Source organism: Scyliorhinus torazame, chromosome 2 (genome assembly GCF_047496885.1).
Source record: "Scyliorhinus torazame isolate Kashiwa2021f chromosome 2, sScyTor2.1, whole genome shotgun sequence".
Lineage (NCBI taxonomy): Eukaryota > Metazoa > Chordata > Chondrichthyes > Carcharhiniformes > Scyliorhinidae > Scyliorhinus > Scyliorhinus torazame.
In genome coordinates this window covers 124333639-124348159 of record NC_092708.1, presented here as the reverse complement: position 1 = coordinate 124348159, position 14521 = coordinate 124333639, and the positions used below count along the sequence as shown (strand labels likewise).

The window sequence follows — 14521 nt, the reverse complement described above, 5'->3', positions numbered from 1 at the left end:
AATCACTGTTTATTTATGGCTTATGTCAACAGTGAAGGGATAAGAGGGTAAATGCCTGATGGCATTGGAGGGGAAATCTGGGTGTTAGAGCACTAGTTTCTCAGAGAATAAATAGAGCTGGAAAAAAGAGATGTCTGGCCAAAAGGACGGCATGGTGGCACAGTGGTTAGCATTGATTTTTGATTTATTTATTTTCACATACTGATGAAAAGTATTTTTCTGCGGCCAAGAAAATGTACACCGTACGTACACAAAAGACAAAAAAAAATAGTAGATAGTTACAGTGAATGCAAAAAAGCACACAGTACATCGACAAATAAATAATTAGTTACAGAATGGAACAAGGGCAAATATGACATAAACAAGAGCAGCACAGAGCGTCGTGAATAGTGTTCTTACAGGGAACTGATCAGTCCGAGGAAGAGTCGTTGAGCCTGGTAACTGTGGGGAAGAAGCTGTTCCTAAGTCTGGTTGTCCGGGTCTCAGACTTCTGTAGCTTCAGCCTGTTGGAAGAGACTGGAAGAAGGCAATGCCTGGGTGGGAGGGATCTCTGACAATGCTGTCTGCCTTCCTGAGGCAGTGAGAGGTGTAGACAGAATCAGTGGGAGGGTGGCAAACTTGTGTATTGCGTTGGGCTGAGTTCACCATATCAAGCTGTGATGCAGCCGGATAGGATGCTCTCAATGGCACACCTGAAGAAGTTTGTGAGAGTCGATGCAGACATTCCAAATTTCTTTAGCTTCCGTAGGAAGTAGAGACGTTGGGCTTGCTTAACTGTTTCATAAATGTGAGTGGACCAGGACAGTCTGTTGGTGATGCTGATCCCCAGGAACTTAAAAGCTATCGATCATCTCCACTTTGGTGCCATTGATGTGGGCGGGGGGGTTGTTATACTTCGCTTCCTGAAGTCAATGATCAGTTCCTTGGTTTTGCTGACATTGAGAGAGAAATTGTTTTCGGTACACCATGCAACCAAGTGATCTATATCCCTTGCTGCTTCACAGTGCCAGGGATCCGGGTTCAATTCTGACCTTGGGTGACTGTGTGGAGTTTGCATGTTTTCCCCATGTCTGAGTGGGTTTCCTCCTGGGTGCTTCGGTTTCCTCCCACAGTCCAAAGATGTGCAGGTTAGGTGGATTGGCCATGCTAAATTGTCCCTTAGTGACCAAAGGCTAGGTGGGGAAGTAGGCATGGTAGGGTGCTCTTTCAGAGGATCGGATGCAGACTTGATGGGCCAAATGGTCTCCTTCTTCTGCGCTGCAGGGATTCTATGATCTGTTTAAACTGCTTTTATTGATATAGTTGCCAGATGAACTCATTATGAATGTTCGGCTGAGCACCAAGAATAACTAATAGACTCAGCCTACATATTTACGCAGCTCACTTAAGTTCCTTGGTTTTGCTGACATTTGTTTGGTATTTTTAATTACCTTATTAGCATGCTGACCTGAAGAGTTTCTTCAATCCCTGTGTGTGTATTTACACAATATTAAGAGGGTGAAGTGGATTAAAGCTTGTTGTCATTGATACTATGAATGGCTTTGTGCGATTGATGCTTGTGAGCTTGTAAAATGAGCAGTTTATTTTCAAAGGGATTTTCAAAGCATGCTTGTTTATATTTTCAGTTTCATCGATGCGTGTGACTTCAGAGCAGGGGGAGGCTATTCAGCACTCCGAGCCTGCTCTGCAACTTAAAATCATGGCTGATCTGGCTGTGGTCTCAACTCCACTTTCCTGTTTGCCCCCCATAACTGTTGGCTCCCTTATCTATCAAAAATCTATCTAACTTTGTCATGAATAAATCCAATGACACCGCCTCCATTGCTTTTGGGGAACAGCGTTCCATAGAATAATGACCCATTGAGAGGAATATTATCTCTTCATCTCAGTTTTAAAAGGGAGACCTTTAATTCTTAAACTCTGTCCCTAGTTCTTGTCTCCCCACAAGTGGAAACACCCCATCCCATCTTCTACCCTTTCAAGTCCCCCTAGGATCTTGTATGTTTCAATAAGATCACCTGTCTTGGAAATGGGTATAGGCTCAACCTGGTCAAATTTTTCCCAAAAGATAAACCCCTCATTCCAAGAATGAGTTGAGTGAACAATCTCTGAACTGCTTCTAACACAATTATATTATAATTAATTATAGTTTAATTTAAGGTTTTGTGATCATTTTAAAGATGTTTCCAAGCTTGCCAATAGCTTATCGGTTCTCTGCACAGTGGATAAAGAGTGGGTATGTCGGATGCAAGTGGGATGGGGGTAATGGAAAAGCGTTTGGAGGAGGTATGGCGGGTGAGTGGGTGACGACAAGAAAGCCTAATAATCGTGAGTACAGGCTATGTTCTAGTATTATAATCCCCTACCAGACCCCAACAGTGGTTAAGATACTGGACTAAAACCCTAATATATATACATATTTTTTAAGATTGTGCGGAAGAATATATTGTTCCAGGAGTGATTGCATGAAGAAGAAAGGATTTGGTATTTTAAAACACAACTTTATTATTAATTTAATATTAAACCCTTTAATCCCTCACCGAAAATAGTTCACAATTACCCTTTACTAAATACAGTAAATACAATACCTTTACTCGGTATCTCTATCTCCAATTAAGCAGCAAGAAAGAAAAAACTGTTCTCAATCCATCCTACATTCGAATGGCACAGGGTAATACCTGCTTTCCAGAACAGATTTGGCTCATATTAAAACCCCTGCAGACTCTGGCTGGATGTCTTCAAAAAGCTGTTTCAGCTGGTTTGTTTCAGCTTCCCCCTTGTCCTAAGACAAGTCTGCCCTGCTTTAAGAAGTATTTATCTTTTTTAACTATCCTACTGTGAGAGCAAGGGTAGCCAGATCAGAACTCAACTGAAAGAGCACAAGACCTTACTTGTGATCTAAAGCACTGTTTTCACATTTTTGCTTCCCCGGGACACACTTTTACCAACCCGCCGACGTTCGTGACCCATGCCGGCTGACCTTCGTGACCCATGCCGACTGACCTTCGCAATCCACGCCGGCTGACCTTCGCAAACCCACGCCGGCCAACCTTCGCAACATGCCATTATTGCTTACATTTACTGTGACAAATGAGCCTGCTTGGTCCTCAAGGTCTCACTTGCTTCAATATTAAATTTATGCTAAGGACTTCAGCTGACAATTTAAGTTCTTGCTGCATTTTTTGAAAAAAAAATCAAAAGTTTGTCCTCTAACTCGCCATGCTTAGTCAGCATAATCAAACACCACTCCCAGCTGAGTTATTCTCTCTTCCAACCTCTTCCATCAGGCAGAAGATGCAAACGTCTGAGAACACGGACTAACCGATTCAAAAACTTCTTCCCCGCTGTTACCAGACTCCTGAATGACCCTCTTATGGACTGAACTGAACTCTCTACGCATCTTCTCTACTGTACTCTGGATGTTTTAACCAATGTCTATGTCCATGAATTTACATTGTGTATTTATCGTATGTCCTATGTTTTTCCTGTATGGAACAATCTGACTGGACTGTACGCAGAGCAATACTTTTCACTGTACCTCAGTACACATGACATCTAAATCTAAATCTTCAAATACATTTGCAGTTTTGAGAGTTTTAAACTTTCATTTGACACTACTTCCCTGCATACTCGTTGGAGTTCAGAACAATGAGGAGGGGATCTTATTGAAACTCACGGGATACTGAGAAGTCTAGATAGAGTGGACATGGAGAGGATGTTTCGACTAGTGGAAAAAACTAGAACCCGAGGGGACAGCCTCCGACTGAAGGGACAATCCTTTAAAATTGAGGTGAGGAATTTCTTTAGCCAGAGGGTGGCAAATCTGTGGAACTCATTGCTGCAGAAGGTTGTGGAGGCCAAATCACTGACTGCCTTTAAGACAGATAGGTTCTTAATTAATAAGGGGATCAGGGGTTATGGGGAGAAGGCAAGAGAATGGGGATGAGAAACATATCAGCCATGATTGAATGGCGGAGCAGACTCGCTGGACCCAATGGCCTAATTCTGCTCCTATGTCTTATGGGCTTTGCATTGGCACAATTAACAAAGCCATACTTCAAGAAATCATCTTTATACTGCTTTGTTCCCGATGTCAGTTTCTTCTTAATGGGTTGTTCACTAGAGGCCCTGGAGCCCAGTATACAGCTCACACCAGCACTGCTTTGTCCTGCTATGGACTCTCTTGAGAAGCTCTGTCCAGCAGATTCCAGTGTGAGATCCTGGCCTGTTTGTGCCTCTGACCCTCTCTCTTTCTTACATCTTCAGTTGTTCAAACAGTCCTGTTGCTTGCTTTCTAGCAGCTACAAAATTGAGAAATATCTCCTCTGTGATTTTGTGCCCAAAGAGGGACCATAACAGGGCGAGTGATGTCTGTGTAAATGCCGGGTGTGGCCTTCTCTCTGCTACCACTTTTGGCGGATAGACTCCATCGTTCATTTTAAAGGCCAGCATTTTCGACTTAAAAGGCGGTCACGGTCGGCATTCTTTTTTTCACTTGGAAAAATCAGGTATTGGAAATAAAGTTTCTATGACTTTTTACTAATGAAAATTAAAACAATTCCAGTTGAACATGTGCATCCTTACATTTACAAACTTTGTTTTAATATATTCCCATTTGGTATCGATAAAAGTACAATCTTAGTTTTTACTTTGCAAACTATGACTTTATCATAGATTATCATAGAATTTACAGTGCAGAAGGAGGCCACCCGGCCCATCGAGTCTGCACCGGCTCCTGGAAAGAGCACCCCACCCAAGGCCAACACCTCCACCCTATCCCCACAACCCAGCAACCCCACCCAACACTAAGGGCAATTTTGGACACTAAGGGCAATTTATCATGGCCAATCCACCTAACCTGCACATCTTTGGACTGTGGGAGGAAACCGGAGTACCCGGAGGAAACCCACGCACACACGGGGAGGACGTGCAGACTCCGCACAGACAGCGACCCAAGCTGGAATCGACCCTGGGACCCTGGAGCTGTGAAGCAATTGTGCTATCCACAATGCTACCATGCATTTAGACGAGATGAAGTTATTTATCAAACTCGCACAATGTTGCAATATTTCTTACTGGTTACAGTGTATTTCACTCTTCAGACGTCCACGTCATTCCTTCTCCATTCTCACCAAAGGCATTTACTTCCTGGTTTTCAGAGAGTGATGACACAAAGTGATGACTGTATAGATTTCTTCCAGTGTTGACATGTGTCAGCCATATTGACTGGCCTCATTTGATCGGTATTCCTTACTGATAAACTTGGCCTGGCTTTCCCTCTCACTGTCACTATCGTCAACTGCATTCAACCCAGTCACAGACTGCTGACCACTTCCAGACCCGTACTTCATGATGTGGGAGTGCAAGTGGACATTATGCTGGCCGTTGAACAGCTTGACAATGGAGCCGTAGGTCGCACATTGCCAACTGGTGGTGGGGCCAAGCTGAGCAGAGTGCAGAGGGCGAGCAGCAGAGTGCAGAGAGCGAGCACCAGAGCGGAGCTCCAATCTGGGGCCACCACCATTAAAATTGGGCACCCACCTTGCCGCCAATCAGCCCCAATCACCCCCACCCCGCGCGCATGTGGTGACCACACAGCCCAGCCTCGTGCCGCCCTGCCCCCTCAAGTCAATCGGGGACTGCCCGTACGCGGACAGCATTCTTAAAAGCCAGTCTCGGCTGTTGCACACTTCTTCCTGTGATCGGGAATGCCGCAGCCCTTCTGACACCCGCCTGCAACCCACCTGCAGGTCGCGACCCTGAGTTAAAAAAAACTCTGATTTAAAGAGTAACCAGATTAGAACTCCACTCCAAAAACTTTCTCAAAAGGTCTGAATGATATAGCTCCACCCAGAAATTACATTATCTCCACAAGCTGAAATAAAATTAACTCCCAGGCTGAAAAAACATTAACTCCCCAGGGACTTCCCCCTAGTGAAACAGCAGTGGATTAGTCAAGGCTTTTATGATTTAGTCAATTTCACCTCCGGCTCTTAAAAGCTTTCTGGCCTTGCAAAGCAAGATTATTTTTCAAACATGACTACTGCATTCAAACACATTCTAACTCAGGCTTTTATGGGCAGCACGGTAGCACAGTGGTTAGCACTGTTACTTCACAGCTCCAGGGATCTGGGTTCAATCCTGGCTTGGGTCACTGTCTGTGAGGAGTTGCATATTCTCCCAGTGTCTGCATGGGTTTCCTCCCACAAGTCCCGAAAGATGTGCTGTTAGGTGATTTGAACATTCTGAATTCTCCCTCTGTGTACCCAAACAGGCACTGGAGTGTGATGAAAGGGGATTTTCACAGTAACTTCATTGCAGTGTTAATGTAAGCCTACTTATCACACTAATAAAGATTATTGTTCTTATTATTATTATTAACCCTTAATAATTATAATCCAAAAATCGAAAATGCCCCCCCCCCCCCCCCCCGGTCTCTTTGTTGCCACCTCAGGAGAAATCAGGTCCCAACTCCATCTGCCAACACAAAAATAGAGTAGGCGTTGGGATAATTCCAGACTCCTGATACCTGCCTCCATGACGGAAATGCAGCCCTGCAACATTGCTTGCCTAGGGCAATTGACATCAATCTTTTGAGAAGCGATCCCAATAGTTATTTAAGCCAATAATTAAATCCGATTGAACAAAACTTTGATTCTTTAAACACACTCCGTGTGCTTGCTTCACAGAAGCATTTTTTAAGGAGATTCTGTGGGAACGAGAGAGACTCGCGGTTGGTCTGTTGCCTCCCAGGTGCCAGGGTCCGCGATGTCCCGGATCGTGTTTTCGGGATCCTTAAGGGGGAGGGGGAGCAGCCCCAAGTCGTGGTCCACATAGGCACCAATGACATAGGTAGGAAAAGGGATAGGGATGTAAGGCAAGAATTCAGGGAGCTAGGGTGGAAACTTAGATCGAGGACAGACTGAGTTATTATCTCTGGGTTGCTACCCGTGCCACGTGCTAGCGAGACGAGGAATAGAGAGAGAGAGCAGTTGAACACGTGGCTACAGGGATGGTGCAAGAGGAATGGTTTCAGATACCTGGATAATTGGGGCTCATTCTGGGGTAGGTGGGACCTCTGCAAACGGGATGGTCTACACCTGGACCAGAGGGGTACTAATATCCTGGGGGGGGGGAAATTTGCCTATGCTCTTCGGGAGGGTTTAAACTAGTTCAGGGGTCTGGGACCCTGAATTGTAGCTCCAATATACAGGAGGTTGAGAGTAGTGAGGTCGGGAGTAAGGTTTCAAAGTTGCAGGAGTGTACCGGCAGGCAGGAAAGTGGTTTAAAGTGCGTCTACTTTAATGCCAGGAGCATCCAAAATAAGGTGGGTGAACTTACGGCATGGGTTGGTACCTGGGACTCCGATGTTGTGGCCATTTCGGAGACATGGATAGAGCAGGGACAGGAATGGTTTGTTACATGTGCCGGAGTTTAGATATTTCAGTAAGCTCAGAGAAGGTGGTATAAGAGGGGGAGGGGTGGCATTCTTAGTCAAGGACAGTATTACGGTGGCAGAAAGGACGTTTGATGAGGACTCGTCTACTGAGGTGGTATGGGCTGAGGTCAGAAACCAGAAAGGAGAGGTCACCCTGCTGGGAGTTTTCTAAAGGCCTCCGAAAAGTTCCAGAGATGTAGAGGAAAGGATTGCAAAGATGATGCTGGATAGGAGCGAAAGTATCAGGGTAGTTGTTATGGGGGACTTTAACTTTCCAAATAATGACTGGAAACGCTATAGTTCGAGCATGTTAGATGGGTCCTTTTTTGTCCAATGTGTGCAGGAGGGTTTCCTGACACAGTATGTAGATAGGCAAACGAGAGGCAAGGCCATATTGGATTTGGTACTGGGAAATGAACCTGGACAGGTGTTAGATTTGGAGGTAGGTGAGCACTTTGGTGATAGTGACCACAATTTGATTACATTTACTTTAGCGATGGAAAAGGATAGGTATATACCGCAGGGCAAGAGTTCTAGATGGGGGAAAGGCAATTATGATGCGATAAGGCAAGACTTAGGATGCAGAAGATGGGGAGGGAAACTGCAGGGGATGGACTCAATTGAAATGTGGAGCTGGTTCAAGGAACAGCTACTGCGTGTCCTTGATAAGTATGTCACTGTCAGGCAGAGTGGAAGTGGTCGAGCGAGGGAACCATGGTTTACTCAAGTAGTTGAATCACTTGTTAAGAGGAAGAAGGAGGCGTATGTAAAGATGAGACGTGAAGGTTCAGTTAAGGTGCTCGAGAGTTACAAGTTAGCTAGGAAGGACCTAAAGAGAGAGCTAAGAAGAGCCAGGAGGGGACATGAGAAGTCTTTAGCAGGTAGGATCAAGGATAACCCGAAAGCTTTCCATAGATACGTCAAGGATAAAAGAATGACTAGGGTAAGAGTGGGGCCAGTCAAGGACAGTAGTGGGAAGTTGTGCGTGGAGTCCGAGGAGATAGGAGAGGTGCTAAATGAATATTTTTTGTCAGTATTCACACAGGAAAAAGACAATGTTGTCAAGGAGAATACAGAGATACAGGCTACTAGACTAGAAGGGCTTGAGGTTCTTAAGGAGGAGGTGTTAGCAATTCTGGAAAGTGAGAAAATAGATAAGTCCCCTGGGCCGGATGGGATTTATCCTGGGATTCTATGGGAAGCTAGGGAGGAGATTGCTGAGCCTTTGGCTTTGTTTTAGCAGTTTGGATCAGAAATTGGCCAGCTGGAAGACGACAAAGGGTGGTGGTTGATGGGAAATGTTCAGCCTGGAGTCCAGTTACTGGTGGTGCACCACAAGGATCTGTTTTGGGGCCACTGCTGTTTGTCATTCTTATAAATGACATGGAGGATGGCGTGAGTAAATTTGTCGATGACACTAAAGTCGGTGGAGTTGTGAACAGTGCGGAAGGATGTAACACGTTACAGAGGGACATAGATAAGCTGCAGAGCTGGGCTGAGAGGTGGCAAATGGAGTTTAATGCAGAAAAATGTGAGGTAATTCATTTTGGAAGGAATAACAGGAAGACAGAGTACTGGGCTAATGGTAAGATTCTTGGCAGTGTTCATGAGCAGAGAGATCTTGGTGTCCATGTACATAGATCCCTGAAAGTTGCCACCCAGGTTGAGAGGGTTGTTAAGAAGGCATACGGTGTGTTAGCTTTTATTGGTAGAGGGATTGAGTTTCGGAGCCATGAGGTCATGTTGCAGCTGTACAAAACTCTGGTGCGGCCGCATTTGGAGTATTGTGTGCAGTTCTGGTCGCCGCATTATAGGAAGGATGTGGAAGCATTGGAAAGGGTGCAGAGGAGATTTACCAGAATGTTGCCTGGTCTGGAGGGAAGATCTTATGAGGGAAGGCTGAGGGACTTGAGGTTATTTTCTTTAGAAAGAAGAAGGTTAAGAGGTGACTTAATTGAGGCATGCAAGATGATCAGAGGATTAGATGGGGTGGACAGTGAGAGCCTTTTTCCTTGGATGGTGATGGCTAGCACGAGGGGACATAGCTTTAAATTGAGGGGAGATAGATATAGGACAGATGTCAGAGGTAGGTTCTTTACTCAGAGAGTAGTAAGGGCGTGGAATGCCCTGCCTGTAACAGTAGTGGACTCACCAACATTAAGGGCATTTAAATGGTCATTGGATAAACATATGGATAGTAAGGGAATAGTGTAGATGGGCTTTAGAGTGGTTTCAAAGTTCGGCGGCGCAACATCGAGGGCCGAAGGGCCTGTACTGCGCTGTAACGTTCTATGTTCTGTTCTATGAAAGTTTGTCATTTTTAATGGGAGGAATGATGCTGGAAAGCTCGTTCTCATATGTAACACATGCTCTCCCCCACACACAAATACACACACACACACCACTGTCACTCACCCTTTTCTCTCTCACACAATCCTTTCTCTCTCTCATGCCTATGACCCCCCCCCCTCACACACATGCCCAATCCCCGCCCCCCCCCCCCCTCTCTGGCACATGCACCCATTCTCTCGGGCGCATCCATCCCTCTCCCCACATCATACAGACTCAAAACATTTCCTCACTTTCCACATAGATGCTGCCAGATCTGCTGAGGCTTTGCAGCATTTTCTGTTTGCATTTCAGATTTCCAACATCTGCAGTTTTTTTTGCCTTTATTTCAGGTGTCTATGATACACTAGTAATATGTTTGCAGGATTGACCTATATTTGATCTTGAATCCTCAGTTCTGAGAAGGATAATAACCAGATATAAGCTGGATCAAAATCAATGCCACAAGTTGTGTTTTGTGTAAGTTTTGATTTCTTTGTTACTTTAGCGGGCCTTAGTACAGAGGCTATAATATTTTGGGCAGTAGAAGATACCAAATGATATTAAACAAAAATCTACAGCTGACTTCCAGTGGCGGCCATGGATTGAGTGGTCGCACACAGGGTGGCTCCTGCTTGAAGGCATTGGTTTTGGCCCTCTTTACCCGGGTTTTGGGCAGTTTTGGCGGAAAAGCGGTACACAGTGTATAGGGGAGAGGTTCTCCCCTGGGTGGGCATGTGTATGGGTTATCAAACTCGGCAGAAGACTTGTGAAAAACCTGCCGAAAGAGTTGGAGGAGGCTCATGGCGCAATATCAAATACAAAAATGGCGGAGGGGGAAGGGTCACCATTGGTTGGAAAACTGCAGATGAAGCAGTTGATGAGTTTCATCGTGGAGGAATTTTGGCTGCAATGAAAGGAAATGCGGAAGAACTGGTCAAAGGCATTTGAGGGGACAGTGGCACTCTTCACTGGACCCTGTAACGGGTGCAGAAGTCCCTCGAGACGTAGGGGATGATGATCCAGGAGACGGAGAAGGTGGTATCCGACCAGAGTGACTGTATTGTGTCGTTGGAGGCAGAGGCAGTGATCCTAGGGGAATATGTGTAAGTTGGTGAAGGTGGAGGGCCAGGACAATTGGTCCAGGTGGCAAAATCTGCAGATTGTGGGCCTGTCGGAGGGAGTGGAGGGAACGAGTGCAACGTTCTACATCATAGGATTGCTGATCAGCTTGATGGAGGAGAAGGTGTTGGACAAGGCCCCGGAAGTGGATCAGGCCAATAGGTCCCTGTGGCAGAAGCTGGTTCCCCCTCCCCACCCCACCTTTTTCAGAGCTTTTTGTTTTTCTGTACTTTTTTGGATTTTTTTCTGGACTTGTTGATATTTTCTGGATTTTTTTGCTGTAGTTTTGTACTTTTTGCACGTTTGTGTTTGTGAATGGAAATTTAATCACAGGGTGTGTGGAGGATGGTGGGTCATTGGAGGGTGCCTTCGGGTGGGAGTTGGCACTCTAGCAAGAAATGCTAGTTAATGAAAGTGAACAAAGAACAAAGAACAAAGAAAAGTACAGCACAGGAACAGGCCCTCCGGCCCTCTAAGCCCGTGCCGACCATGCTGCCCGACTAAACTAAAATCTTCTACACTTCCTGGGTCTGTATCCCTCTATTCCCATCCTATTCGTGTATTTGTCAAGATGCCCCTTAAATGTCACTATCGTCCCTGCTTCCACCACCTCCTCCGGCAGCGAGTTCCAGGCACCCACTACCCTCTGTAAAAAAAAAAAAAAAAAAACTTGCCTCGTACATCTACTCTAAACCTTGCCCCTCGCACCTTAAACCTATGCCCCCTAGTAATTGACCCCTCTACCCTGGGGAAAAGCCTCTGACTATCCACTCTGTCTATGCCCCTCATAATTTTGTAGACCTCTGTCAGGTCACCCCTCAACCTCCGTCGTTCCTGTGAAAACAAACCAAGTTTATTCAACCGCTCCTCATAGCTAATGCCCTCCATACCAGGCAACATCCTGGTAAATTTCTTCTGCACCCTCTCTAAAGCCTCCACATCCTTCTGGTAGTGTGGCGACCAGAATTGAACACTATACTCCATGTGTGGCCTAACTAAGGTTCTATACAGCTGCAACATGACTTGCCAATTCTTATACTCAATGCCCTGGCCGTATGCCTTCTTGACTACCTTCTCCACCTGTGTTGCCCCTTTCAGTGACCTGTACACTTAGATCTCTCTGACTTTCAATACTCTTGAGGGTTCTACCATTCACTGTATATTCCCTACCTGCATTAGACCTTCCAAAATGCATTACCTCACATTTGTCCGGATTAAACTCCATCTGCCATCTCTCCGCCCAAGTCTCCAAACAATCTAAATCCTGCTGTATCCTCTGACAGTCCTCATCGCTATCCGCAATTCCACCAACCTTTGTGTCGTCTGCAAACTTACTAATCAAACCAGTTACATTTTCCTCAAAATCATTTTTATATATATATATATATATATACTATGAACAGCAAAGGTCCCAGCACTGATCCCTGCGGAACACCACTAGTCACAGCCCTCCAATTAGAAAAGCACCCTTCCATTGCTACTCTCTGCCTTCTATGACCTAGCCAATTCTGTATCCACCTTGCCAGCTCACCCCTGATCTCGTGTGACTTCACCTTTTGTACAAGTCTACCATGAGGGACCTTGTCAAAGGCCTTCCTGAAGTCCATATAGACAACATCCACTGCCCTACCTGCATCAATCATCTTTGTGACCTCTTCGAAAAACTCTATCAAGTTAGTGAGACACGACCTCCCCTTCACAAAACCATGCCGCCTCTCACTAATATGTCCATTTGCTTCCAAATGGGAGTAGATCCTGTCTCGAAGAATTCTCTCCAGTAATTTCCCTACCACTGATGTAAGGCTCACCAGCCTGTAGTTCCCTGGATTATCCTTGCTCCCCTTAAACAAAGGAACAACATTGGCTATTCTCCAGTCCTCCGGGACATCACCTGAAGACAGTGAGGATCCAAAGTGGGGATGGAGGGCACAAGGGGATGTGGCAGTTATGGAGGATGTTTGATCATGGATGGGGTGGGAGGCCATCTTGGGTGGGCCAAGTTTAGTTTGGGGATGGAGAGGCGGAGCCTAAGGGTGATGATGGCGGACACTCTGGGGAAGGGGAGGAAGCTTCCAGTGAGAATTGTGACATGGAAAGTCCACGGGCTAAATGGGCCGGTTCGCACACCTGAAGAGTTTGAGAGTAGAGAAGAATTTACCTTTGTGTAATGGAGCCGAGCTTGGATAGGTCGAGCCCTAAGTCGATGGGAGGTCGAGAATGGCGGGAGAGCTGGGAGGGTTTATGGAGAGGATGGGGACGGTGGATCCGTGGAGGTTCGGGCACCCGGGTGAAAGGGAGTGTTCCTTTTTCTCCATGTGTATGGGGTGTATTCCAGGATCAATTTCTTTGTAGTGAGCTGGGCAGTGCTGATGGGTGTGGTAGGGGCGGAGTATGAGAGAATAGTGATTTCGGACCCCACCCCACACTGGTTAGATGTGAGACTTTGCTCAGGACAGGCGCAGATACTGGGGTGGAGGTTGGATTTGAGACTTTTGGCCGATGAAGAATTCTGTGGGAAGGCCCATAGGGATATGATGAGGATGGAGGAACATCAGTGCTTATTGGACGAGATAGGTTACGTGGGTAGGAGATATTCAGCAGACGCCACGAAGGAGCTATTGGCAGAGCGAAAGACGTTGCGGGGCAGTTTGACTGGTTGATGATGGGAAGGTGGTGAGTCAGTTGCAGTGGGTGAGGGGGTGCAGTATGAATATGGGAAGAAGGGGAGTTGTATGTTGGCCCGCCAGCTGTGGCATCAAGCAGTGTGGAGGGAAATTCTTCAGGTGAGGGCGGAGAGGGTTGATGTGGTGACGGACCCAGAGAGGATAAATGAGGTGTTTAAGGCTTTTTAATGAGGGGTTGTACAAGGCCGAGCCGGCAGATATGGGGCGGTTTCTGAATGGGCTAGATTTCCCGGAGTTGGAGGAGGGGAAGAGGCAGGTGCTGGAGTAGTCGCTGGGGTTAAAGGAGGTGATGGACCATCGGCAGAATGCAGGTGGGGAAGGCGCCAGGGCCGGATGGCTTCCCAGTGGAATTTTAGAAGCAGTTTGTGATGAAGCTGGCACCCCCACCCGTTGAACATGTTTAATGAGGCAGTGGAAAAGGAGGAGCTGCCGGCTCTGCCATTTAAGGTGGCAAGGGAGTGGTTTCGGTATCTGGGGGCCGAGGTAACACATGAGTGGACCACAATGCATAGGTGGAACCTGACCGGGTTGGTGGAGGTGGTCAAGGGGATCTTAAGAGATGGGAAGCACTGCACTTGACATACGTGGGGAGGGTGCAGGAGGTGAAGACGAACGAGCTGCCAAGGTTTCTGCTTGTTTTTCAGTCCCTCCTGATTTTTTTTGTTAAATCCTTTTTCTGGAATGTGTATAGGCGGGGAAGGTGCTGAGGGTAAAGAGGGCTCTGTTGCAGGAGGTTGCGGTTGGCAGGAATTATAGGTTTAAGCTGGGGGCGATGGATAGGATGTATAGGCGGTGAAGGAAGTAAGGGTCGGAACAGGTCAGGGCTATGTTCTAGGGGGTGGGGGGTCTCGGGGGTGGGGGGGAGGGGGGGGATGTTTGCTCGGCTGGAGGAGCAGTGGGAGAGGTTTGAGGTACCAAAGGGGAGTGAGTTCAGGTGCTGGCAGGTGTG

At 46.5% G+C, this 14521-nt stretch overlaps 1 protein-coding gene across 2 annotated transcripts in view; it reads left to right on the top strand.

Annotated features, from left to right (window-relative positions):
- The window catches only part of LOC140391665 (WAS/WASL-interacting protein family member 1-like), a 192561-nt gene that overhangs the window by 35753 nt on the left and 142287 nt on the right, over window positions 1–14521 (top strand). The window contains exon 1 of one of the 2 annotated variants that reach the window (XM_072476406.1): window positions 2308–2328. The exons of the other annotated variant lie outside the window; for it this stretch is intronic. The gene's annotated coding sequence lies outside the window, so the exon portion shown is untranslated. Of the gene's footprint in view, window positions 1–2307; window positions 2329–14521 lie in introns of those variants that run through there. 2 annotated transcript variants of the gene reach the window in all.